The 24,460-nt window shown below is 43.1% G+C and overlaps 1 protein-coding gene across 3 annotated transcripts in view; it reads right to left on the bottom strand.

The window, feature by feature from the left end:
* The window catches only part of gnaz (guanine nucleotide binding protein (G protein), alpha z polypeptide), a 78,624-nt gene that overhangs the window by 36,441 nt on the left and 17,723 nt on the right, over positions 1-24,460 (bottom strand). Inside the window, exon 2 of one of the 3 annotated variants that reach the window (XM_072658166.1) lies at positions 17,422-17,537. The exons of the other annotated variants lie outside the window; for them this stretch is intronic. The gene's annotated coding sequence lies outside the window, so the exon portion shown is untranslated. The remainder of the gene's footprint in view (positions 1-17,421; positions 17,538-24,460) is intronic. 3 annotated transcript variants of the gene reach the window in all.

Consider the following 24,460-nt stretch of genomic DNA (forward strand, 5'->3'; position numbering starts at 1 on the left):
TCCATCTGTCCGTCTGTCTGTCTGTCTGTCTGTCTGTCTGTCCATCTATCTATCTATCCATCTATCTATCTGTCTGTCTGTCTGTCTGTCTGTCTATCTATCTATCTATATGTCTGTCTGCCTATCTATCTGCCTGCCTGCATGCCTGCCTGTCTGTCTGTCTGTCTATCTATCTATCTATCTATCTATCTATCTGTCTGTCTGTCTGTCTGTCTGTCTATCTATCTATCTGTCTATCTATCTATATGTCTGTCTGTCTGTCTGCCTATCTATCTGTCTGTCTGTCTGTGTATCTGTCTGTCTGTCTATCTATCTATCTGTCTATCTGTCTGTCTGTCTGCCTATCTGCCTGCCTGCATGCCTGCCTGTCTGTCTGTCTATCTATCTATCTATCTATCTATCTGTCTGTCTGTCTGTCTGTCTGTCTATCTATCTATCTGTCTATCTATCTATATGTCTGTCTGTCTGCCTATCTATCTGCCTGCCTGCATGCCTGCCTGTCTGTCTGTCTGTCTGTCTATCTATCCGTCTGTCTGTCTGCCTGTCTATCTATCTATCTGTCTGTCTGTCTGTCTGTCCATCTATCTATCTATCTATCTATATGTCTGTCTGTCCATCTGTCTATCTATCTATCCGTCTGTCTGCCTGTCTATCTATCTGTCTGTCTGCCTGTCTATCTATCCGTCTGTCTGCCTGTCTATCTATCTATCTGTCTGTCTGTCTGTCTGTCCATCTATCTATCTATCTATCTATCTATCTATCTATATGTCTGTCTGTCCATCTGTCTATCTATCTATCTGTCTGTCTGCCTGTCTGTCTATCTGTCTGTCTGTCTGCCTGTCTGTCTGCCTGTCTGCCTGTCTGTTGTCTGCCTGTCTATCTATCTATCTATCTATCTATTAGTCTGTCTGTCTGTCTGTTTGTCTGTCTGCCTGTGTAACTAAACTGATCAGCCACAAAATGTGAACTACAAAGCATGCACCCTGTAACCCATTCAGGCCCATTCTCTCGTGCTGTGGGTCGCTGCAGAGCCTGGGGTTCAGCCACACCCGTCCCGCTTCCACACTGCACCCCCTTTACCCCACAGCAGGTCCTCGTGATGAATAGGCCGTTACATAATTCCCTGTGAAAAGCTTAATAGCATCTGTGTCTTATTGATGAACGTCTGAGTTATATAAGGCCTCTTGCTGCGATGTGGCCCAACAAATTACACACTCTTCCTTCTCCTGCGAGCGGGTATCTAATTGAATGAATGACCAGCTATGTCTGGGGCTGCAAGAAATCAGAAACGTAAGACCGGGGTTATAAGATGACGCACAGGTCCTGAAAGAGCCGCTTTAGAGCCTCGCGCTGCTCGTTGAAGCCAACCTTAAGGTGCATTATGGCCACCAGTTGGCTTCCCACGCTCTTCTGAGCAAATCTATTCCATTCTAGACCTTTCCTCGAGGACGTAAACACAAATTTGGACTAATCATATCATTTATTTGCCTTCAGAGGAAGGTAGATGGTCGAGGAAGGCCCAGCTGCTCATAAGGACTGGCGCATTTGTGGTAGCACAACAAGGAAAGGCCTACAACACCTACAGCTACAACTACAGGACAAGACCACACCCACTCATTTTAATATTCAAATTTTTTTGCTGCAGTGCTCTGAGTGTAACTAGTCCAAACACAAATGTACATCACACCCAAACAGAATCTCGGAATCTCAGAGGCTCGGATGCTCATACGTCCTACGCTGATGTTGGAGGTGTTTGAAGGATCTCTCTCTCTCTCTCTCTCTTCTCTTTTGAAGGAGAACCACAAACAGTGATGATCTGCCAACAAGACAATGCGAGACCCCCACATCACTCATCAGGCGATGGCGTGGGTTGAGGAGTGAGGCAGTTCAGGTGATGTCATGGCAACACAATCACCAGATTTAAGGAGGCTAGAAGGTGTGGGGGAAGCAGCTCGTTTAGCTCATGTTATGAAAGTACAGTAAAGCGCCGTGAGGCGGTCATCGAGACCTCTGATGCAACCTCTGAGTCCAAGTTCGTTTGAAAATGGAGGTGAAGCTAAACACAGGCTCTACGCTAAACGTCCAACTTCAGCGCTTAGTAAACAGTGTCTCTGAAGATCTCTCCAGAGACAGCAGATAGTGCCGAGCATCTTTTTAACGATAAAGCTGACATGCGATTTCCTGAGTTGTGGCCTTCTTTCGTCCATGATGCAGGAAGAGGGCCACCTGCATCATGAAGGACCCCAGCTGTAAGACTCTTAAACTCCACCTAGCCAAACAACACTGCACTTTTGAGGACACTGAGACACTTTACCCACATTTGGACACTTTATCTTGTGATCAGTGTCCATTTTTTATTATTAATATTATTTTATTTATGGGCGTAACTGGGACCTTGAGCTCTCAATTTCATTCCACCCCATGTACCACATGTTATACGAATTACAATAAAGTCTCCTTGAAGCCATGAATGGACGGACGTTCTGGGAACTCCAGTTTGTCCCGTCTTGCTACTACAGGTGTTTTTAACTATTGGGCTGTGCTACCCATGCTCTGGCAGCTCGTATGTATGGACCCACAAGCGGTTAGCAGTTAGCAAAGGATGCTTCACCGTAGACCTGGATTCGATTCAGCTCTAAAGAAGATTAGCACAGTGTCTCACAGAAGAGCTGCCTTCATTACTGTCTGCCTGCATCCTTTTCTTAGTTACTGTTGGGGTGACTAGTGGACGTCCCAGTCTAGTCGATTAGTCTATGCAACCCCTAGTGCCCTCGTCTTTTGGGTGTAAGTGAGTCTAATCAGTGTGTAGCATCAGCATTTTCTGTGAGCTGCCATGTTTTCACTGCTGTATTAAAGATATATTGCAGTATTAGTTCTTGTTGGATGCGCTATGTTTTTTCCCCCAGAGCATCATTTAGATTGGTAAGAAGCTTATTTATGCAAATTATGATCAGAGTAGCAATATAAAATAGGTAATGTGTGACAGTTTTATATAGTTTTATGTGTGAGTTTTATATGCTTGTGTTTTCTTGTTCAGAATGGCAGTTTCTGACTCGAACAAATAAAAAAAAACTATGAATTTTTTAAAATATTTTTTTTCGCTCAACTTCATCGCAGTTAGATTTCACTGCAGAAATGGCGTTCGCTTGTGGAACTGCAGAAAGAGGATAATTGCAGATTGCAGTGCAAATGCACAAACACACCGAGGATAAAAAAAACACCTAATCCACCTTTCATTTCCCTTCTGTTCAGGTAAACCTTTCATTTCCTTTAATTCACAAATGCACTAGTCATCATAAGAATAGGTGGTGTGCTGGAAATGAATGAACAGTTCCTCTTACACACACACATACACACACACACACACATACATATACACACACTCATACATATACAGATACAAGCTGATCCTGTTCAGCACTCTACCAGCCACATGCACAGTCCATACCAAAGGCCTAACCATGGACTGTTATTGGAAAAACCTCAGATCTGATCTCAGATCTTAGTGATAATACACTCAGAGACTGATACCAGCTTGCATACATATATGCTCAAGTCCATAAATATTCGGACAGACACAATTTTGGTGTTTTCGCCTCTGTACACCACCTCCATGGACTTGTCATCAAACAGTTAAGACTTTCAGCTTTAAATAAAGGGGTTCACATATTACAATATTGTATGGACCATTTAGAAATTACAGCCATTTTCAAGATTCAGAAGTAACTGGATAATCTAAGATAATTGTAAATATAAGGATTATTTTAATACTCAATCTAGGCATCAAGCTTCTCTGCGCCTCATCTTGAGACTTCCCAACCAAGCAACCAGATGCAAATTTCAACAACGGGAATGGTCCTACAATTACGAGGGAACAGGCTACATCTGGTCATGACTGTCCAATTACTTATGACCCTTCATAAACACAGGGAAACGGTTATTGCGATATAATTTGTGAAATCCCTTGAGTTAAAGCTGCCACTGGGACTGTTTTGTCACTGTCCAAATACACTAAATGGGCAAAAGTATTGGGACATCTGCTAATTCATTGTTTCTTTTGAAATCAAGGGTATTCAAAAGAGTTTATCCTGCCTTTGTTGGAGAAACTGTTTCTACTGTCCAGAGAAGAAGGCTTTCTACTAGATCTTAGGAACATTGCTGTGAGGATTTGATTGCACTGAGAGACAAGAATGTTAGTGAGGTCAGGATGTTGGATAATGATGATCACCACCCCACCTCATCCCACAATCCTCAACTCCCCAACTCATCCCAAAAGTACTGGATGGAGCTCCACCACCATCCATCATTCCATAGAAGTGCACTGTCCTTACTGAAATTAATCAAAGCAAACAGATAGACACGATATATTGACAAAAGTATTGGGACACATGCATGTTCATAGCTTCGTCTGAAGTCAAGACTTTCTACTAGACTTTGGAGGAGCACTGCTATGAGGATTTAAATGACTTTCAGCGACAAGAGCGTTAGTGAGGTCAGGACGTTGCATAATCACCACCCCACCTCATCATCCCCAACTCTGGATGAAGCACCACCATCCATCATTCCAGAGAACACAGCTCTTCCACTGCTCCACCGCTCAATGCTGGGGGGCTTTATACCCCTCTACTAGCCCACGCCTGGCATTAGGCAGCATGGTGCCCATAGGTTCATGATGTTTATCAGCTCCAGAGAGTTCAAGAGTGCGGGTTTGTAGCTGAATGTATTCATTAGAATAGGTGTCCACAAACATTTGGACATGTAGTGTACTTATGGTCCTGACTACATATACAGAAGACTGTAGCATCACCAGGGAATTGAACTGACCACTGCCCAGCTGCTGCACCACTCAGGAGCCCCTGAGCCCACTAAAAAAAGTGGTTCTTCTATGTTATCGCTTAAAGAACCCTGCAGCACCGTTACTTTGCAGAATGGAGACCCTCCTGTGGCTTGATGCATCTTTGCACACTCTCTCAAGCAGCTTCTCAAGGAGCCTCCTGGGATGTTTTGTCCAGCAGGACTGAAGAAGACACACATATTGTAAGAGCACGCTGAGGGATATTAAAAACATAACTTTCTGTATTGTGTTTATTTTTTTATGTTCTCACTATGGCAGTTCCTCTTGCTCAACACCGGTGTGACTTCTCCTTTTGGTGAAGAGCGTTAGGTCAAAGTGTTCTGGAGAAGGTTTCTCTGGTGTTCACAGTGCCGTTTTCATGCGGGGTCTGTTGGGCATCACTGCACTGTCCTTACTGAAATCAATCTAAGCGAACAGATAGATTACTATATACACTATATGGACAAAAGTATTGGGACACCTACATGTTCATAGCTTCGTCTGAAGTCAAGACTTTCTACTAGACTTTGGAGGAGCATTGCTATGAGGATTCAGATGACTTTCAGCAACAATGGACATTGGAAAAACTTCGAATCTGATCTCAGATCTCAGTGATAATACACTCAGAGACTGATACCAGCTTGCATACATATAATGCTCAAGTCCATAAATATTCGGACAGACACAATTTTGGTGTTTTCGCCTCTATACACCACCTCCATGAACTTGACATCAAACATTTAAGACTTTCAGCTTTAATTAAAGGGGTTTACATATTACAATGTTGTATGAACCATTTAGGAATGGAAATCAATCTGCTATGAGGATTTAAATGGCTTTCCGCGACAAGAGCGTTAGTGAGGTCAGGACATTGCATAATCACCACCCCACCTCATCATCTCCAACTCTGGATGGAGCTCCACCACCATCCATCATTCCAGAGAACACAGCAGCTCTTCCACTGCTCCACAGCTCAATGCTGGGGGGCTTTATACCCCTCTACTAGCCCATGTCTGGCATTAGCTTCAATAGGTTCATGAAGAATCCTCCAGAGAGTCTTATTCTATTGGCAGTGCTTGTCTACAGGGACTAGACAGGTACATGGACATTTCCAGGTGTTCTAGATTAAACACAAACACTGAAAGATCTGCATGCGTTTGTTTGGAGGCGTGTAACCGACATTAGCAGTTTTACAGCCCCTCCTACAGTACAGCCGCCTGGCACAGAGCCCCTGCCACTGTTTCTAACTGATCTGACTGACAGCTGCTCACAGTACTGCTCACAGTCACAGCCAGTGAGGTATCTAGAACCTCCAGAAGAACTGGGTCCCACATACTGGAAATGTGCAATGTGATTGGTTGATATCTCTCGCAGTTGATATGTTAGGCCTTCCCAACCAGATGAAACAACCGCCTGATTGGTCAATTATTATTATTATTATTATTATTATTATTAACATTAAGAAAGTAAATAATAAATTCAGCTGAATATATTTTGTATTTCATATATTGTTTTTATTTTTTCATATTTATTGGGCCTTCCCAACCAGATGAAACCCCCCGATTGGTCATTTATTATTATTATTATTATTATTATTAACATTAATACATTAAATAATAATAATAATAATAATAATAATAATAATCAACTAAAATTGCAGCTGAATATTCTTTTTTAATTTCATATATTTTTTAAATTATTTCATATTTATTAGGACTTCCCAACCAAATGAAACCCCCGATTGGTCATTTATTATTATTATTATTATTATTATTAATTATTGACATTAACAAATCATATAATAATAATAATCAACAAAAATTATAGCTGCATATTTTCCAATTCCTATACATGACAAAGGGCCCTATTTTAGTGATCTTCTTAGGCGACCTGTCAGCCTCGCACGAGCCTGATTTAGGGGGCGTGTCGGTGTGTCTTTGCTATGGTAACGAGGGGAAAAGTACGTCTTGCACGTCTCAAAACTCACAAAAGTCATGTACTGAGTCTCTTAATGAATCAGGGGTGTGTGTGTTTTGGGCGTAAGGTGCAGTGATAAACCAGTCAGTGCGTCTCTCGCCGCTCCCTTTAAGAGCCAGGTGCGCTCTGACTGTGGTGGATTGCTGTTTCAGCAGTGGTCTGGGACGGCTTGCTGAAGCGGTGGAGCGTCTCGCCTCCAGAATAATGATATTTTAGTTTGTATTTATTGATGATTGTTGATGTAAAAGTCTGCATAGCTGCCGACTGGCCGTGCTATGGGTTTGAGCACTGCTGCGTGTCCATGTGTGCGAGGGGGGTACGAGCGTCGGGCTGCACGCGCCTGTGTTGACAATTCACTGCTGAGATAGCAGCGAACGTCTGACTGCTGACGAACGTCTGCCTAGACTGTTTTCAGTCAGTGGAGCTCCTCCTGTGTTCTCCGTTACCAAGATACAGATACAGCAATACTCCAGAAACTGACCTGAACCCCCTCATTTCGAGACCACCGCGCCCATCAGCGTAGATATATTCACCAGCAGTGCTGCTGTTTAAACGAGGCAGGCGGAAATAGGCCTGAAAATAGACTGTTGGAGGGGTGGATCGCTATGATGAGCTCCTTGTGCAGTGGGTAAGCTAGGGCCCTATAGCTATTATGCTCTGAGGGGCCCTGAGGGTTTTTTAATATGTGAGTGTGCTCTACCTGTAAAAACGTACCTTAATATAGTTACAAACAAACTAAAACAAATCAAATCTATTTATTGTTTTAATAAACGTTTTCATATTTTTAAGCCAGTTGGATCCCAGCTTTCTCCTCGATGCCCCCAGCCATCACGCTGAGGTCAGTTCAGTTCTACCAGCAGCTCCTGGTTTAACCTAATGAAGGACTGATTAGATAAAGCAGGTGTTTAATGAGACCTACAAATAACACTCAGGTTCCTTCAGCTTCTTCAAGGGTACACAAACGCATTAAAATCTCTGCTTTTATATGAATGTAATCTGTGTCTGTTTTAATATGAGTGTTTTTCTGAGCAAATGAGCTCTTGCTGCATTACAGTACTGATCTCTTCAGATCTCAGAATCTATGAAAACCTCCTTACCGAGTGTCAGACAGCTAAACATGACATAGGCCACAATTACTGCGATCCAAATAGGTAGTCTAACATAATTAATGAGTATGTCAACATGTTTGAGGCCAAAACAAGCATTATGCTGTCATCTGTAGTCACCAATAAGGCCCATAAGATCCTAGTTACGCCACTGACTGGCATCACAGCATCGCGGCATACTGGGACCTGCTCCCGCTCTTAGAGTTAAGGTTAGCTTGACCCTTAAGATGACCTTCCAACTCTGGCATTTTCATCCCACATTGAACCAACTGCCCGTTGTGTTCAATCCAGGCCAATATCCATCATACGGACCATACAAGCGTATCATGCAAAAACCTCATATTTCCAAAATGGCGACTTTAAAGGAGAAGGACAAAACCTTCTTAACCCTTAATACAATCATACAATTCGGACAAAATGTAAAGAGCACTTTTCTACTTCTTCCATTTTCCCCCAATTATCTGAACTTTCTCCTCCTTACATTTTAAAAACAGCCTCGTTCCTCCTATTTCATTTCCCTTTGTTTTCATTCCGGCTCGTCATCAATAAAATCCCTCTCCAGATAAATCTCTCCATCCAGAAAGTGAGAGTCTGATCCTGATTGGATGAGAAGTATAAACAGACTCCATTCTGACTCCCTATTGGTTTATAAGAGATCATCACACCTGCACACGTCCCGCCACTCTCCAGCGAGCTCACAGCAGACGTCTGTAGTCTAGTATGAAGACTGTGTCCGTGGCAGAGACTCAAGAGAGCTGCAGTGAAACGTCCCGACTGAGCCCCACATTTACACTCCAATAAAGCTTATTGATCACACGCCTCTGAAGTCTGACTTTCTGCAGCTTTACAGAACTTCTAGACAACGACTCCTCATATTTTCCTCCATGAAGCTCATGTTGATGCTCAGTAGAGCACAGAGACGCTCCTTTAATAGAGCTGATATTACTGAAATGCTTCATTTTCAATGGGCAGATCTGCAGCTGAAACAGGAGCCTAGTGCAGCCCAACATTTTTAACATCAACATTTTAATAGAACATTCTCCTCATTATGACTTTTAGAGAAATGGGGTTTTGGGAGGGGGGAGGGGGGGGGTGCACTATAGACCCCTGTGGCGCGGCCTAAGCTTTCGGCCTTCCTTCCATTACTTTTACTTTTCTACTTGAAGTGGTTCTGAAACCAGTACTTTTACACTTTTACTGGAGTAAAAAGCTTCAGTTGATACTTCAGCTTCTATAGAAGTCTTTTAAACCCTCGTATCTCCACTCACTTCTACCTGAGTGATGAATAAAAATACCTCTCACACTTTTGACCTTCTGTGTGTTCGGTCCTCCTCTGCCTATGGCAGCCCGGCTGAAGGCAGAGCCGAAGCCAAGCTCTGAGTTCACTTAGAGTTTAGGCCTTCCATCTGTAGAGTTTACTGCAAGGCACTGACGTCAGCCACCACACCCCCGTACCCCAGCCCCCTATCCCCCAGCCCTTAGTCTTGTAATATTCAGGCAAATTATAGGGGTGTGGGGGGGGGTTTATTGCAGGGGTGTCCATGTCACCATCATATTACTGCACACCCCCTCCACCCCTACTCTAATGTGACGCATGTCCCAGAAAACAGCCTGTAATTGATTACTCAGAACAGTTTGAGAGTCATTAGCTCAACCTCAGACTGAATCAAACAGGCTCACAAATCACACACATGTTGACTGGACTGTTCTGGGTCAGCTATTGCCACACTGACAGCGAGGCATTAGCCAAATTAACCCTTCATAGTCATTTTGCTGTGCTGCTTCAATGTAATTGTTTAATTACTTAATACAGTAAACCATGTAATTTAAATACAGTAAATACAGTTCAGTCAGTGACTCAGGGTAAAGTGGGCTAAGCAGCAGTGACTTATGCAGACTATTTCTGTTTCTGTACCATTACAGTCCCGGTTTTCATTACACGTTGTGTTAGATCACAGAAGTCACTCCTATATAATCGGAATCTCCTCTTGGTGGCGTAATAGAGCGCTGTTTTTTTCAAAGCAACTCACAGTCAGAGCTAGCTAAGCTAAAGCACAGCTTCCAAGCATGGTGGAGGTAGTTTCACACCCTACAGTAAACAGTAAGAGAACTCTATATGCATCAAATATATGTCAAATATACCCCAGATATCATATAATTAAACTACACTGAATTAAAATACATCGAATCAAATACTTGTATATTAAATATGCTATTTTTTTATAATTAATACAGACTTGTATTTAAATATTTCGTTTAATTATCAAAAATAAATTTCATTTCAGTGCAAGAAAAGTGATTTCAAAGCGTTTGAGCACATGACCTGTGCTGTTTGTGCAGAAGGGAACGAAGGCAGCAGACTTTGAGGAGGTTTTCTGGCATGAGTTGGAGAAAGCGTTGGAGCAAATCGTCGGAGGAGATATAAAAATACCCACAGTAATAAGTTTTGCTCAGTCTTTAAAAGGGCCCCTAAAAGGCTGAGGGGTTCTCTATGCACCTGTTTAAACACGGAAACCCTTTCTGCCTCCTGAATGATTACTAAAGCTTCTTCGCAACTTCAGCTTGCACCTGGACGCTGTGGAGCAATGGTGTGCGTTGTATCCTTAACTGTAAGGTTACAGGCTTGTGCCAGGTCAGGCCACAGGGTCTTGGATCTTACGAATGCTGAAGCTTTTCATAGAACCACATGTTGCCATGTTACCTTTGATTTTCCTCTTTCAAACCCCAATTTTATAAGGATGTAAGGTGTCCAAATACTTTTGACAGGCCTTTCTCTCTCTCCAGAACATATGACTGCAGGTCATGCAGCTTTATCAAATTAGTCAACCAGTATTACCACAGCATGGCCAAGCTGCTGACCACCATGACCAGCATAACCATGCCCTGTGTGACCTGCCTGACCGTGCAGGATGACCGGTATGACCAGGTGAGGTGAGGTGGTGATCATCATCCAACATCCTGACCTCACTGACGCTCTTGTCGCTGAACGCAATCAAATCCTCACAGCAATGCTGCTCCAAAATCTAGCGGAACGCCTTCTTCCCTGGACAGTGGAGACAGTTAACTCTTGTACTGAATAAGCGGGTGTCCCAATACTTTTGTCCATACAGCATTTCAGTATTCTTTGGTATGGAGAAGGCTAATCTGATACTCCACTGGGTACCAATCAAAATTCTAGGCTTGTAGCAGCCCTGTTCAGAGCAGACCGGATGGGTGTGAGCGTTCCTGTCACCCTTTTGTCGGACGGCATTTCACAACTTCTCCCTCTCTGTATAACGACTGAGCGAAGCACCTCTGCATTCGCCACAGCGAGCCGGACTCAGGGGAGGGACGGCGGGAGAATGCTGGAGGATTGTGAGTGTATGTGGACAAGGACACACAGCAGACAGACAGCCAGCACGTGCTCAGCCCCTTTGATCACTCCTACAGCCATAGAATTTAATAAATAATCTGTAATCGAATAGAGCTCCCTTTTGTTCCCGTCTTGGTTCGGCCTAGAAATCAAAGAGAGAATAGCATAGTTTTGAGAATAGTGTTCTGGGCTGAACGGCCGGGTTGGGAGGGGACGCTAACCAGCAACAACGAAGCCCTCAAAGCGACGAAAATACGCCTGCATGTCATCACATTTAGTGTTGATAATAAGGCGTAGCATAGAATCCCCTGTTTTATTGCTACTCCCTCTTTTTTCTGTAATGGAGACACGAGTTTTCAATCTGTCCGAAGAGCCGAGCCAAGAGCTCAACAGCTCAGTGGCATTGTGACGTCAGGAAATTTAATGGAACACACATGACTCAAACCAGCCATTTAATTGTTCTAGTGAATTCCAGCAGGATCTTCAGTCCCTTTGGCAGGCCCAGAAAGAGAGAGAGAGAGAGAGAGAGAGAGAGAGAGAGAGAGAGAGAGAGGGGAGGGGGAGCAGGCTTTTGGCCGATCAAGAAGACTTTAAACAGGCGGACTAGCCTAGCTTAGCATGCTGTTAGCTGTTAGCCGCCCTGAAGATGCAGTAGCTTCAACTAGGTCGCACCCATGCAGCAATCTGATACGTGGCCATATATGCACAGCTACACTGTGTGTCAAAAGTTTGTGGACACCCCTTCTAATGAATGCATCCAGCTACTTTAAGTTAGCACATCTGATTAACAGAAGTGCAAATGCACCACACACACACACACACTCACACACAGCTTGTCTAGTCCCTATAGAGAAGTACTGCCAATAGAATAGGACTTTAGAACTGGTGAACCTAAAGGCACCAAGTTGCAGGCGTGGGCTAGAGGGGTATAAAGCCCTCAGTGTTGAGCTAAGGGGTTTGGTATGAGGTGGGATGGTGAGCATCCATCATCCGGGCCTCGCTAATGCTTTTGTTGCTGAATGCAATCAAATCCTCACAACAATGCTGCTCCAAAATCTAGCAGAAATCCTTTTCTTCTCTGGACAGTAGAGACAGTTACTCCAACAAAAGCAGGAGAAACTCTTTTTAAGACCCAAGGAAACAATGAATGAGCAGGTGTCCCAATACTTTTGTCCATTTAGTGCATCACTTTACCTCTCTGAAAAAAAAGCTCGCCGAGCAGACTTTAGTCTACATCTAACACACCAGACCCACCCTTCCTCCCCCAGCACTAATGCACTTGATCCAGCAAATCAGAGACGTCTGAGGACGTTAATTAGCCGGGGCAGGTGTGGCGGATTAGGGTGTGAGGGGACCCAGGCTTGTGCTCCATGCTCCTGCTGTAATCCTAACGACAGCTACCATATTGAATACACCAGCCGACATGGGAAACTACAGCTGACAATATAGCCACATACCGCTCGGCCTGGGGAGGAATGAGCAGGAACAATTGAGCTCAGGGCTCGGATTCAGCACAGTGAGCACAATGGAAAACAGCACAGAAAGCCCTTTATGTGCAAACTCACGCCACTGTTACACCATTACACACAGCGGCAAAGACAGTTCACTGAACGCAAACAGAAAATGGCTTGTTGGAGCTTAGCGAGCGTCGCAGATTGATCACTTCCACCTCACGTTAAACCCGGGTCTGTGTGTATTAGTGAGTGAGGATGGGCCTGACACAGCAATACTTGGGGGCACTTTCACAGGACACTAGTTCAAACTATATCCAGCTTCTCTCAGGTGCCCCAAATAAATAAGAATAAATAAATGGACAAACAAATCTAACAATTATTTAAAATGACATAAAAGCCTTCAATCCATCCCATTTAAAGTAGCATTCTGTAACAATTCTACCATAAATCAGAAGCTTCAGAACCATGCTGATGCTCCACTGACTGTAACAGGGAGAACGGCGTCTCCGTCATTCCCACTCCGGGCCGGAGCGCTGCTGCTTCTACTGCACTATGGAGCTTTGGTGGTGGAGCTGCAGGAGGAGAACCTCTCTCCAGAACTGCTGCTGTGTAACGCTGCAGAACCCATAGAGTCATATTAGTGTAAAATCCTGTAGTATTACTCTACTACCTCAGCCCACATGCTTCTCCACCTTCAGATCAAGCTGCTTCTGGAGCTCTCAGCTTGTCCAGAAATGCAGGTGTACGTCTAGCTGTACATGAGGGGGCAGTGGTGTAAAAGGGAATTGGACTCCACAGCTGTAGGGGGAGCCCAGGAGCAAGCAACACCTATTTTCCATAAGGCTGCTTTAATTCCTCAATTATACCACGACAGAGCAGCAGAATTGCGGTTGCGTCCCAAATGCGTACTAACTACCAATACTCACTTGTATTTGAGTAGGAAGTATGTAGTCTAGATAAAAGGGTCAAAGTGGGAAATGCTCAGATATGTAAGACACATACTCAGGACACTAGTGTCCCACAATGCAATGTGAAACGAAAACCCTACTACTCACCCTACTACCTGCTACTCACGCCTGAACCAGCAGTGACGTATGTTGGCATACCAACACTTCATCCCTTCCTGTTAGCAGAAATTGGGTTAGTATGTTAATATTAGGCGTCCTAATCTGCCAAACCAGCATATTCCCTACAGTATTAGTGTGTAGTACGCAACTGGGACGCAGCCTGCGTCTCTCCTCAATCTGTATCACGTTTGAGGCTTTTGTAAAATCTCTAATACTGAATTGTGTAGCAATGCTCGGAATGAGCTTTTCAATATATGAGTGTGTTTACCCAGCCAACATGCTCCTGTGGGGCTCACATGGGTGGAACGTGGGCTAGGTGGGTTCTAGGGCATGAGCTCTGAGTGGGTTTGTGCATACTTTGTTACCGGCACCTGGTTGGGCTTCCCAAATGGGCCTGATAGATACAGCCCACCTTAATCTCACGTGGGTCCCATTTAAGGCCCTGTATGCAGATGGGGCACATATTTAACCCCTCCTGGTCCCAACACTGGGAACCTGGTGGGCTTCCATATGTGGGGCCAACCCAAGGACAGTATTTTCTGGTGCCCAACTGAGCTTCCCATACAGGCCCCATATGGACGTGTTAGCTGGGATATGTGTATTAAGACTGACCTGTGTGACCTGTGTGTTTGAAAACTTGGTGGTAAAACATAATTTAAACTGGGATTTTTCCAGTTAGAGTTGCTGGTGTGGTTTTAAGAATTGCTAATGGCACTGATGTAATGTAAACTAGGAAATTTAGCTAGTTTTAACCAGTTTAGCTAACTAAAACTGAACCTCAAGCTTTTAACCCCAAACTCTAAAACATCCTGTTTGGTAACGATCCGAAGCGGAACAGAGAAACCAGACTGAGCTCGGTTTCATAAAACGTCACTGAATGAAGATCATGAGATTGCAGAGTGAGCAGATAAACATCATGAACCTACTGACACCATGCTGCCTAATGCCAGCCGTGGGGTATAGAGGTAGGGTATAAAGCCCCCCAGCATTGAGCTGTGGAGCAGTGGAAGAACTGTGTTCTCTGGAATGATGATGGGCCAATATTTTTGGCATGCTGATTATCCAACCTCCTGACCTCACTAACTCCTGTCGCTGAACACAATCAAATCCTCACAGCAATGCTGCTCCAGAATCTAGTAGAATGTCTTCTTCCTTGGACAGTAGAGACAGGAACAGCTTTTAAAGACCCTTGATTTTAGAAGAAGCAATGAATAAGCAAGTGTCCCAATACTTTTGTCCATATAGTATAACTGAACATTCAGGAAATTTTACCATATTTGTATCCTTTTGTCTCAATAAATGCCAAATAAATTTTGGAGTAATTGTAATTTCTAAGGCCTTCAGCTGGCGTTTCAATGGCATTTGTCCTTTTCTAGCATGACTTCGCTTTCAAAATGTTGCAAAAGCCTTGGCCAAAAAACAAAGAGCATTAACCAATATTGTGTTGAGAAATACTTCATTGGATATTTCACAACGTTGCCAGTGTAAATTAAGCCTTAGCAACTTCCTCTACTTTACAGTGACTATGTGGACTCACATTAACATTAATGATAGATAATACGGATGCCACTGTTTCAGGGTGTGTCCATGTCTGTGTTACCTTCTGGCTCTCTCCTTTTAGATAGGCTGTTACGGTCAGATCTGCTGGAGTCCTGAGCCACGCTCTGATAATGTTCACATTCTCTGTTCTTCATGAACCCAATTCTATCTCTATACCTACTTATAAACTATAAATCAATAGTTTATAAATAGTTCTGATCAGAGGAGGAAAGGTCGGGTCCCCCCTTTGTGAGTCTTGGTTCCTCCCAAGGTTTCTTCCTCCAGCTCTGAGAGAAGTTTTCCTTTCCATTTTAGATTGAATGTGTTGTTCCTTTGATCTTTTATCTTATTACAATTACATTTACATTTACGCCATTTTGCCAACGCTCTTATCCAGAGCTCAAGAATTACTCAAGAATTTACTTAGGATTAACCTCAGCTAGTTTAAACAGACTAGAATTAAAGCTCCTCTAATCTAAGTCAACATGGAGACCATAGTACTCTTCTCTTCGCCTGAGTACTCTCAGAAGAGGAGGGTCTTCAGTCTGGGTTTGAGGACAGTGAGCGTTGGACTCTGCTGTTCAGACACCCAGGGGAAGTTCGTTCCACCACTTCGGTGCAGGACAGAAAAAAGCCTGGACGCTCGTCTTCCGTGGATCTTAAAGGATGGCGGGTCGAGCCAAGCCGTACTTGAAGCTGGAAGGGCTCTTGGTGCAGATCGGCTTTTAACCATTACCATATTTCTGTAAATCTGCTTCTTTACATAGGCCCTCCATTTTTTTCACAGGTTCAAAAGTAATTGGACAACTGCCTGATAAGCAGATCCATCATTGTTTAATGACATTAAGAAGCTAAATGGTCTGGGTAGCTGTTCATGGGAACTTTCAATATGTGGTCCAAAAAGGTGATGATCCAAGTGAAGAAGGCTTAGAAGACTTAGATTAGAAGCTTTAAGAGTGGCTAAATCAACGATTTGGGACATTTTTGAAAGGAAGGAATGCACTGAATAGGCCTGGAATATCTTGAAAGTTCCTTGTTGAATAAAATCTCTTCACAACATCTGGTCAAGTCAGGAACACTCGTGTAACACTAAAGAACAGTAAGCTTAGATTAGACTAATACTAAACCTCTAACCAAGCCTGCTGGTACTGGAAGTACTGGAACAAGGTTCATTGGTCCAAAGAAATCAATTTGATTAAGCAAAGTATGGAGAAGGAGAGGAAAGTGCCACGATCTGAAGCATACCACATCATCTGCCAAACATGGCGGAGGCACTGTCAGAGTATAGGCCTGTATGGCTGCCAGTGTATACTGATGATGTTCTGCTGATAGAAGCAGCAGGATTGAATCTGAAGGGTATTGAGCTCTACAAATCTCACAGTATAGATAGGAAACGACCCAAAAAGCAACCTAAGAGAGTCAGTCACCTGACTCCAACTACACTGAGCAGCTTTTCACTAACTGAAGCTGAAAGGCCTGCAGTAAAGGACTGGCAAAGAATCTCATGGGCGGAAGATCTGCATTTGGTGATGTCCATGTAGTCATCGACTGCAAGGGATTGGCATGTAAGAATTAAAACGATCCCTTATATTAAAACTTACTTTAGTTTGTCCAGTTTCTTTTGAGCCTGGAGGGACTATGTAGAAAATAGCTGTAATTCTTAAATTGTTAATAATTGCAATATTTCTGTTAAACCTTTTCAATTAAAAGGGTTTAACAGCACTTCAACCATATCTTTCAAATCCATTGAGGTGGTGCTCGGAGGCATATTTACACAATTTCTCTCCCTTCCCAGATACTTACGGCCCTGTCTATATATCTTACGTGCTAAACAGCCTATTTAATTTGAATAAATAAAGAAATACAGGGAAATGCTTTTAGTTTCTGGTACATAAACCCACACAAATGTCAAGTATTCCAGTAAAAACTGCAATAATATGGGAAAATATCATAATATTAAATTTTAGCACTGCCTCCCAGCACTACAGTGAACCCAACGCTGCCAGCTCAGATCTTTAGGACCCATTTAGGGCCCATCATCTGTAATGAATGCTGCGGATGGCCAGTTAAACCCCATTTGCACCTCCATTACCTCTGATTTCACTTAGCGTCCATTTAAAAGCCTGCGACAGTCTGAATGGTTCGGCGCCTTCGGGCCGTCCACACTAACCACACCTCCAGCGTCCAGCGGCAGAACGGTGAGTGAAACTGAAAGAGCGAGAAGGATGTGAAAGGCAACGGTCTGTGGCTTTTACGCAGAACTTTGATTTCTGTCACAGATTAGCAGCTTGGGGACTTTTCTCATGCAGTCTCACAATCACACACACACACACACACACAGCCACGAATAAAATTAATATAAAAAAAAAAACTAAACCCTGAGCAGATCAAATACCACAGAAACACGGCCAGCGCTGCCTTCCCTTTACTGACGCAGGCCAGTTATGAGAAGTGAAGTAGACAAATGCAAAGAGAGAAAAACACCATGTTACTGTAAATGAACTCCCACAATGCATTTACACCAACCTCCAATAAACATCACTGTGCATACTCATCAAGCTGCAGAAGGTCAGTCAGGTCGAGTCCGGTACAGAGGGGTGCAATGTTCTTCGCATATGTTTCCATTTAAAAATTGGGTTACACTCAGAACTGTTGAAATTTGAACATGAATTTCAGGATTTCTCAATATTTGGTGGTGTGTCACTCCTCTGCTTTAATACCAACGGGCCTCATTCACCAGTTTCTTTCTTTCTACGAAAAAAAAAGTCTTGCAAAAAGTCCTAACCACTACCAAGAAGCACTACCAATAGAATGGAACTCTCTGGGGCAGATCAATAAACATCATGAAGCTATTGGCACCATGCTGCCTAATGCCAGGCGTGGGCTAGTAGAGGGGTATAAAGCCCCCCAGCATTGAGGAGCTGTGGAGCAGTGGAAGAACTGTGGAACTCTCTGGAATGATGGATGGTGCTTCAACCAATACTTTTGAATGGGATCACTAACTCTAGCTCTGTTTTTTGCTCAATGCAATCAAATCCTCACAGCAATGCTGCTTAAAAATCTAGTAGAAAGCCTTCTGCTCCGGACAGAAGAGACATTTCCTCCACTAAAAGCAAGAGAAACTCTTTTGAATCCCCTTGATTACAGAAGAAACAAAAAAAGTGGAGGTGTCCCAAAACTTCTGTCAATATGTCGTATAAGGATGGATCCCAGAACCTTTGCGAAAACTGTTTAAAGGAATGTGTACTTTCCCTAACTTTTCAATTCTTTCTCAGACTATTGGACCCCAATTGTTAAAAAAATTCACAATTAAAGCAAAATGACACAGTTTCCCCAGTTTTCCAAACAATCTGTCCAAAAATGACACAACCAGTAATGTTACAATGTGTCAGACTGAGGAGGGCGCTGTAACAGTCACTAAAGAGTCCATAAATCCAAATACAAACCCAAAAAGGAGGCTGAGAGACTTGCTGCAGTAGCAGCAGCCATGCGGAGGTCTGAATTTTATACAGTCCATGTCCTTACATTTGCAAATTTGCCTTAAATGAGCTCATCGACTTAACTGAAAAAGGCAAATCCCGATCCTGCATCAGCGCCCTCGCTGCGAGAGTGTTCGTTTAAGCCTAAAAAAATAAATAATAAAAAAATGGGCAGGTGATGGGCAACGTCAGTATCCTCCTTCTGCTGTTGAGTCACTGATGCTGCGCTGGAGCCTGCTGTGTACATCAGGGGAGAGAGGGAGAGAGAGAGAGAGAGAGAGCGGAAAGAGAGAGAGAGAGATGTAGGTCGCAGACTGAGAGATAGCCAGCGCTGGCCGTTCACGCCACTGCATTATGCAAGAGGCCCAGTGTGGCCCAAATAGAGTGATTTCAATATCCAGAGTGCCGCCCTGCTGAGCTCCGCTGCTGCCACGAAGCCAAGAGTTATGCAGCTCCGTTTGTAGCTCTAGTACTTCAGGCTTTCAGAATAATTTGCCCTGACGAGAAACACCCAGCGCACGCTTCTCCACGCAGAGGCTGTTTTTAGGCCTTCGCACTTACTGCAGATGGAGACAGAGTGGGAGGTGTCTGAACGTGGTAGAAGCTCACACGTGCTGAGGCTGGAAAAACAGCCCTTTCTTAAAGCTACTCTTCTGAAAGCAAGCAGATTTACCCCGAAATGTTCAGGCCCTGCATTTAGCTTTCATATGTCCTCCTTTCCCTGGACACGTCCTCCTTCTGTGATCTCAAAATTTAGGAATTTCAAAAAGGCGTAAAAGTAAAAGTAGGATTTTGCATTTAAAGCTATAAGCCCCGCCTTCTCACCGCCACACCTGGGTTATATCCTACATGTACCTGCATTTACATGCAGCCATCGGTCAAACTATTTCCCACTACAGCCAACCAGCTGACCACAGCCTAAAATCCGTCTCGGTTTCATCTCAGTGGAAAAAAGTGGACCCAATGTGGACCCAAGAGCTTGTCGGACACACCGGGAGGGCTGAACCGTGTCCGGCGAAATAGTGGATCAACTGATTTGACCTCATGTCTGTTCTCTTGAGGTAATCTGGACATTATTGACACATGGGTGTCCATCGTGGTTAGGCTGTTGTGACCAAGGGGCTTCACGTAGGCCTAAGTTGTAGTGTGTGTGTGTGTGTGTGTGTGTGTGTGTGTGTGTGTGTGTGTGTGTGTTTGTGTGTGTGTTTGTGAGAGAGAGGGAGGCATTTACTCATTTCCCAAAACTGATTAATAGCCTCAGGTTCCCCATTGGCCCCACACATGGATGCCTACCAGGGCCAGTGATGGGACCAGGAGGGGTTAACCATGGGCCCAATCTGGGCTATACACTGCATACAGGGCCCATACGAGATTGGATGGACTGTAATGATGGAGCAGATTTGGGAAGTCCCACCTGGAACCCACCTAGCACACGTTCCACCCATGTCCGGGAACGAGAGAACATATGGTCACTGTAGTTAGAGGTGACTCATGAGTTAAACTGATAGGAGAGGATTTGGTCATATAGGGTTATTATTAATAATAGGTGCATGCTTTCAGAGGTATTTACCTCCTCCCACCCTCTGTCTCTCTCACACACACACACACACACACACTCTGCCACAGTCCTAAAACATCTTCACCACAGTGGACGCCCAGTGTTGAAAACAAAACCATGGTCACCCTACTTTCATTTTGCGCTGGAGATGAGCAAGCTGAGCAGGCCGGTCTAGCTACATTCATTAGCGTGCTGCTAATAGCAGGCCTAAATCATCACACGCTGTCCTCGAAGTGTGTAGAGGTGTTCAGTATTCTCTGACAGACGTGATTGTGTGGTTTCTGACCCTGTATGACTCTTCCTCGCTGCGTAAGGGCAAAACCCGAGCCTTTCAGCAGTAGTGTACTACTGTTCTTAGCTATGCAGCGAGTCAGCGAGTCACACCGAGTCAGGAACCACATCAGCAAGGCTGTCAGAGATTACCTGAGGGGAAGTTCCAGTCAATTTTAGATTTCAAAGTAATTCAGTGGTTGAGACTAGGGATGCACCGATCCGGCTTCTTTAGTTCTGATACGATACATAAACTGCATATCGGTCGATACCCCATATCAGTCCAGTACCATAGCTGTATTAATGAACCGTACTCCTCACCATGTGGGAGAGACTAACGGCATCAGGACTGACTTAATCATTACTTTATATAATAAAACAAATTAACACAGATATAAATGTACTAAACTGACATTTGTCATTTATTTATTTATTTGCACATTTAGTTCAGTCTCACACCAACAAATTACAGTGAAAGGATCGGTTCCATGGATCGGCCTAATTATCCAATACCCGATTCAGCTAATTTTATTAATATCAGGAGTGATACCCGATCCAGCTAATTTAATTAATATCGGGGTTGATACTCGATCCAGCTACTTTATGTAATATCTGGACCGATACCCGATCCAGCTAATTTTATTAATATCTGGACCGATACCAATCCAGCTAATTTTATTAATATCTGGACCGATACCAATCCAGCTACTTTTAATAATATCTGGGCCGATACCCGACCCAGCTAATTTTATTAATATCTGGACCGATACCGATCCAGCTATTTTTGTAAATATCTGGACCGATACCCGACCCAGGTAATTTTATTAATATCAGGGCCGGTACCCGATCCAGCTATTTTTGTAAATATCTGGACCGATACCCGATCCAGCTAATTTTATTAATATCTGGACCGATACCGATCCAGCTAATTTTATTAATATCTGGAACGATACCCGATCCAGCTACTTTTATTAATATCTGGACCGATACCGATCCAGCTAATTTTATTAATATCAGGGCCGGTACCCGATCCAGCTAATTTGATTAATATCAGGGCCGGTACCCGATCCAGCTATTTTTGTAAATATCTGGACCGATACCCGATCCAGCTAATTTTATTAATATCTGGACCGATACCGATCCAGCTAATTTTATTAATATCTGGACCGATACCGATCCAGCTAATTTTATTAATATCTGGACTGATACCCGATCCAGCTAATTTTATTAATATCTGGACTGATACCCGATCCAGCTAATTTTATTAATATCTGGACAGATACCCGATCTAGCTATTTTTGTTAATATAGGGACCGATACCCAATCCAGCTAATTTTATGAATATATGGGCCGATACCCAATCCTAATATCGGATTGGTGCATCCCTGGCTGAAACACGCACAAGGTCAGTTAAGGTGTTGTTTATGAAATGGTTTGTTGCCATGACTACTCAAATATACACAAATACAGACATTTTAGTTGCTATCCGAACCCACTAGTGAACCAAACCTTTCACAAACCAGTACATGGGTTATTACCTGAGATGTACAGTAAGGATATTCTGCATATTCTGGATGAGTTTAATACTTTTACGATTATAAAAACAGTACAAATCATTTCAGACCCACATGTGAGAGAATGTGAGAGAGAGCAGCAAGGCCTTCTCACTCGCTCAGAGTAACGACCCTTAAATCATGAGAGTCGGGCGACGCCCCTGAAGAGCATGTGAGGCTAATGGCCGGAGCTGAAGCTGAGCTTTGTTAGATGTGAATGAGCTCCAGATTATCAGGATGAAGTCATTCAGCGTTAGCATCAGTCCATTCCTTAAAGTCAGGCAGGTTCGAAGGTCGGCCCTCTTATCTCCGCCTCCAGTCATGGGATCTAATTGGTGGGCTGAGCGATTACACTCCACCACATCCCCCCCCCCCCCACCACCACCGTGTGGGCAGAGGAAATTAATATGTTGAGTTTACTTGATAGAAATGAGCTGCAAAAACACAGCGTTTCACCTTTAGAACATCTGGAACCGCCTTTAAACATGCCCTCCTAAAACTGAGGGCGCTACAAGGGGTTCTTTGAGAGAAGCCCTTCCGCTTGTATGAAGTAACGCTAGCTCTTTTCGCTGAATGCAATCAAATCCTCACAGCAATTCTCCTGAAAGCCTTCTTCACTGGACAGTAGAGACAGTTACTCCACCAAAAGCAGGATCAGCTCAGTGACTGAGCAGGTGTCCCAATACTTTTGTCCATAGAGTGTATTTGGACTTTCAGATCTAAGCCAGAAAGAGAGAGAGAGAATGTATGTGTGTGTGTGTGTGTGTGTGTGTGTGTGTGTGTGAGAGAGAGAGAGGGAGAGAGAGAGAGAGAGAGAGAGAGAAAGAGAGAGAGAGAGAGAGACCCTTTGTAGGACCTTCACTTTTAAGAGTGTGTGAGCCCACTAACGTCTAATAGCCGGACAATGATCTGTCTGTGCACATTTCAGCTAAATTAATTTAATGCATGCCTTTCAGTATGAGTGTGTGTGTGTGAGTGTGTGTGAGTGTATGTGAGTGTGTGTGTGTGTGAGTGTGTGTGTGAGTGTGTGTGTGTGAGTGTGTGTGTGTGAGTGTGTGTGTGTGAGTGTGTGTGAGTGTGTGTGTGTGAGTGTGTGTGAGTGTATGTGAGTGTGTGTGTGTGAGTGTGTGTGTGTGAATGTGTGTGAGTGTGTGTGTGTGAGTGTGTGTGAGTGTGTGTGAGTGTGTGAGTGTGTGTGAGTGTGTGTGAGTGTGTGTGTGTGAGTGTGTGTGTGTTGGGTGGAGAACTTTCAGTTCAAGACTGCAATACATGAATTTCTTCATCTACAACACGTTTCATCACTGTTTCTACATCAGATGTACTGGTGTGACGGGAAATCTGCAGACCACAACACTACCACACAAATAACACACAACAGTGTTACCATGACAATCCTCGTATCTCCACAGTGGAAACAAACTAACGTTTTCTGAACCATAAACTTACAGGAGGGAAACTGCAGTTGTTACAGTTGCAACCGTTTGTGTAAGAATAAACACTCTTTAAAATAAAATAAACACTCTATAAAATAAATTAAACATCCTATAAAATAAATAATAAACACTATAAAATAATCTAAACACTCTATAAAAAATAAACACTATAAAATAATCTAAACACTCTACAAAATAAAAAATAAACACTATAAAATAATCTAAACACTATAAAATAAAAAATAAACACTATAAAATAATCTAAACACTCTATAAAAAATAAACACTATAAAATAATCTAAACACTCTATAAAATAAAATAAACATCCTATAAAATAAAAAATAAACACTATAAAATAAAATAAACACTCTATAAAATAAATTAAACGTCCTATAAAATAAAAAATAAACACTATAATGTTTTTAATTTAAATTTATTAAGATGTATGTTAATGTTTTATTTTAATCAAATTTAAATACTTACAAACATAAACACTGCATGGACTGAAATATCCAGTGTTGTAACCCCCCTTCTTCACTTTTAGGGTTGATTAAAGTTTCTATGATAAGTAACACATGGGTTATCGTCATGTGGCCTCACTATTAGAGGTTCAGTTCAGTCAAAAATCACATTATAAAGTTTTTTTTCTTTTAACCATGTTTTAATTTGACAGTATGGGACAGTATGGGCTCTGAAGTGGCCCAGCTGTCTAAGCGCTGCCTCTATTATCTATCATCTCTATTATCTATCAAAATAAAAAAGGCATCTGTTGTAAGCTTACCTACTCGCCTAGCAGACTAGGAAACCGCCCTACTGACAGTAAACAGCCATGTCCAT

Source organism: Salminus brasiliensis, chromosome 16 (genome assembly GCF_030463535.1).
Source record: "Salminus brasiliensis chromosome 16, fSalBra1.hap2, whole genome shotgun sequence".
Classification (NCBI taxonomy): Eukaryota; Metazoa; Chordata; class Actinopteri; order Characiformes; family Bryconidae; genus Salminus; species Salminus brasiliensis.